Raw genomic sequence first — 4,361 nt, forward strand, 5'->3', positions numbered from 1 at the left:
ACACACACCAGCAAAACTGGGCGGAAACGACTGTTAACGTACAGCGTATTTTGGCGTCACTATACATCGTACTTTTTGAGCCTGCGGTATTTACATGGGGAAAACAAATTAACAGAATATTTTTAACTGAAAGATACATACGTTAGTGTTACATTCTAATGTTTATGTGGCTGTCTGGCATTTTCAGTAGCATACAGGTGTACGTGTTCGAAGGCATTTAAAACACACACACACACACACACACACACACACACACACACATTCCAAATTGGAAATTTTCTCTGAGAATACAAAAAGTAAGTGGCTCAACAAGTAATTATCAGGCAAAAAGGTAAAACAGTGTGTGTTAAGAGACATAGCTCAAGTACCCTGTAAAAGCATGAAAAAAAGATATCAACGGTAAGTAAGTACGCTCTATTTTCTCACAATTAATAGAAGTTTTCGGCTGTTATGCCGTGGCCGAATGGATTTCACTTTTAAGCCAAACGTTTCGTCCCCATCTGCAGAAGACATTTTCATGGGGGATCGTAGTTTCTTCGTATGTCCCATTCACAACCAGCCACGTAGTGACTGCAGCAAAATTCTGTTTACTAGTGCTCCCGCTCAGTGGCGTTACATGTTTTAAATACCTTAGCGCAATTGGCCGTTGTAGACTGCAGTTACCTGCTCTTGCTGTCATCCCACTGTGGAAGACTTGTACTCATCTTCTACAGCATAGAGATCCTAATGTCATTCAGTTTCACCACGCCCTCTTTCTTCTTGATATTCCTGGGGTCCTTTTGACAATCTAAGTTCCACCTCTATGGTCTAAATGTAGTGTCTTTGATTAGTAATAAGAACGTCTTTGGTCCTGGTTTGGAACCCAACATTCGCTTAAATTTTGAATGAAAATCATTAACAATGGCGGCCGAAGAATTCCGGCATAAGAAGTTACCCTCAATCTGCCAGCAGAACTGTCAAAGAGGGCGAAGGCTCGGACGACGGTTCAGGGCGATATCTCGCACTTCGAATGGAAACTGCCCCTAAAAGATGGAAGAATGAGCAATGACCAACGGAATGAGGATGCAGAAGGCAATGGAAACCACTGCATTAAAGATACATACTGCATATACACATTAAACGTCGCTGGTAACTGGAAAAGTGTCATGATGATGATTCCAAACTAATCCCCTGATCGGATCTCCGGGAGCGACCTACCAAGGAGGAGGAGACCCTGAGAGAAGATTGAATAACCAACGAAACGATATCGTTTTACGAGTCGGACACGACGTGCCAGAAGTTTGAAAGTAGTAGGGGATCTATAAAATCTGAAAGGGGTAATACTAAGGCTGAATATAGGTGTAGTAGGGGTCAATGGAGTGAAACTGAAAGAAGACAACAGCATTTAGTCACATGAGTGTAGGGCAGCAGAAAATGGAATAATGGGAGTAGGATTCATTATGAATAGGAAGGTGGACAGAGAGTGAGTTACTGTGAACAGTTCAGTGATCGGGTTCGACAGCAAACAAACACCAACAACGATAGCCCATATCATGAGCCGACGATGAGGAGTCTGGGTATTTGAAAATATTGAAAGGACAATTCAGTACGTGAAGGGAGACGAAAATCTAACTTATGGGCGATTGGAATGCGGTTGTAGGGGAAGGAGTAGAAGAAAGGGTGATGGGGATAGAGAAGAATATGGGCTTGGTATTAGGAATGAGAGAGGAGAAAGAGTTCTGTAATAAATTTCAGCTAGAAATAGACAACATTCTATTCAAGAATCACAGGAGGGTAAGGTATACTTGGTAAAGGCTGTAAGATACGGGAAGAAATCAATTTATATAGATTATATCATTCCGAAATCAGATACTGGACTGTAAGGTGTGGCCCAGAGCAAATAAAGAAAGCAGATTTAGACTCAGATATAAACTTAGTATAAAGATTAGGCTGAATTCAAGAGAGAGAGAGAGACCAGCCAAGAAGAATAAAAGCGCAAAGAAATGGGACACGGAAGTACTAAGGAATGATGATACACGGTTGAAGTTCTCTGAAGCTATAGATACTGCAATAGGGAATAGCTTAGTAGGCATTTCAGTTAACAGCAATGGACATCTATAAAAGCTCCAGTCACAGAAGTTGGAGAGAAAAACATTGCTGCAAAGAAGGTACCTGCGAAAAAAGCCATGGATAACTGAAATACTTCAGTTTATCGACAAAAAAAGGAAGCACAAAAATCTTCAGGGACGGTCAAGGATACAGAAATACCAGTCAAATAGGACTGATATAAAGTGCTGGGAAGCAAAGGCAAAAAGGCTGCATGAAAAATGTGACGAAATAGAAATAGAAATAATTGTCGGAAGGACTGACTCAGCATATAGAGAAAATCAAAAAATGGCAAGAGTCGTTACATTAAGAGCGTAATGAGAATTTTACTATTAAAGTCTGAGGAGAGAGCAGGTAAGTGGAAAGAGCACATTGAAGGCCGAAGGGGAAGAATCGGATGATGATGCGATAGAAGAAGAAGCAGGAGTCGATAAAGAAGAGATTAGGGATGTAATATTAGAATCAGAACTGGAAAGGGCTTTGGAAAACTTAAGATCGAATAAGGCAGAAGGGATAAATTAATTTTATCAAAATTTCTAATAGTTATTGGGCGAAGAGGCAACACAACGACTGTTAACTTTGGTGTATAGAATGTATGAGACTAGCGATATATCATCTGACTATCGAAAGAACATCATCCACACAATTCCTAGCTTACAAGAGGCGAAAAGTGCGAGAATTACCTCATAGGTAGCTCAATAGTTCATTCATCCAAATTGCTGACAAGAACAATATACAGAAGAAAAGAAAAGAAAATTGAAGGTGTGTTAGACGACGATTAGGTTGACTTTAGGAAAGGGAAAGGAACCAGAGAGGCATTCTGATGTTGAGGTTGGTAATGAAAACAAGAGTAAAGAAAACTCAAGACAGTTTAAAAGGATATGAAGTCCAGGAAAAAGCTTTCAACAGAGAATGCAAGCTGTTCGTGATTCTGAGAGAAACAGGGGTAATCTATAGTTTAAGACGGGTAATATACAACGTGTACAAGAACTAAGACGGAACAATGTCACTCGAAGACCAAGAACGAAGCTCTCGGATAAAAATTGTATTAGGCAGGAATATAGTACTTCAACGCTGCAGTTAAGTGGTGGTGGTGGTGGTTAGTGTTTAACGTCCCGTCGACAACGAGGTCATTAGAGACGGAGCGCAAGCTCGGGTTAGGGAAGGAGTGGGAAGGAAATCGGCCGTGCCCTTTCAAAGGAACCATCCCGGCATTTGCCTGAAACGATTTAGGGAAATCACGGAAAACCTAAATCAGGATGGCCGGAGACGGGATTGAACCGTCGTCCTCCCGAATGCGAGTCCAGTGTGCTAACCACTGCGCCACCTCGCCCAGTGCAGTTAAGTGTAAACGTCGAAGCAGCAACGAGAGAAATAAAAGAAAGGTTGAAAAGCGGGATTAAAATTGAGGATAAAAAGATATCAGTGAAAAGATCCAGTAATGACATTGCTATCCTCAGTGGAAGAGAAGAAGAATTACAGGAGAAGTTGATTGGAATGTAGATTCTAATGAGTACAGAACATGGATTAATAGCAAAACAAAGAAAGACGAAAGTAATGAGAGGTAACAGAACGGAGAACAACGGGAAACTTAACATTAGGATTGGTGATCACACAGCAGATGAAGTTAAGAAATTTTGCTGCCTAGGCAGCAAAATAAGACATGACGGACGGAGCAAGGACGGCGTCAAAGGCAGTCTATCATTGGCAAAAAGGGCATTCCTGGCTTGGAGAAGTGTACTAGTATCAAACATAGGTCTTAATCTCTGGAAGAAATTTCTGAGAATGTTTCCATTGCAGCATTATAAGGTGGTGAAACATGGCTGTGAGAAAACAAAGAAGAGAATCAAAGCATTTGGGATGTCGTGCTACAGAGGAATGTTGAAAACTAGGTGGAGTGGGAAAGGTAAGGAAGGACGAGGGTCACCCGAGAATCGGCGAGGTGAGAATATATGGAAAACACTGACCAGAAGAAGGGACATGATGATGCGATATTTGTTACGAGATCACGCAATAATCTCCATGGTACTAGAGGGAGTTGTAGAGGATAATAACTGTGGCAGGAGACAGATTGGAATACAAAGAGGAAACAACTGAATACGTAGGTTGCAAGTGCTATTCTGAGACGAAGAGATTAACACAGGAGAGGACGACGAATTGGACAGCAATAAATCAGTTAGAAGACTAATAATACACAAAAAGAGATAAGGTCTTTATGTATAGCCTTCCATGGTATCCGATTGCGGCTGCCAGTACTTGGGTCCTATCAAAATGAA

The 4,361-nt window shown here is 41.2% G+C and overlaps 1 non-coding gene across 1 annotated transcript; it reads right to left on the bottom strand.

The window, feature by feature from the left end:
* Window positions 1-3,345: 3,345 nt before the first annotated feature.
* On the bottom strand, window positions 3,346-3,418 carry Trnaa-cgc (transfer RNA alanine (anticodon CGC)). The gene has a single exon. It is a non-coding gene; the product is annotated as a tRNA-Ala (tRNA).
* Window positions 3,419-4,361: the final 943 nt, after the last annotated feature.

This window comes from Schistocerca nitens, chromosome 6, assembly GCF_023898315.1.
Source record: "Schistocerca nitens isolate TAMUIC-IGC-003100 chromosome 6, iqSchNite1.1, whole genome shotgun sequence".
Lineage (NCBI taxonomy): Eukaryota > Metazoa > Arthropoda > Insecta > Orthoptera > Acrididae > Schistocerca > Schistocerca nitens.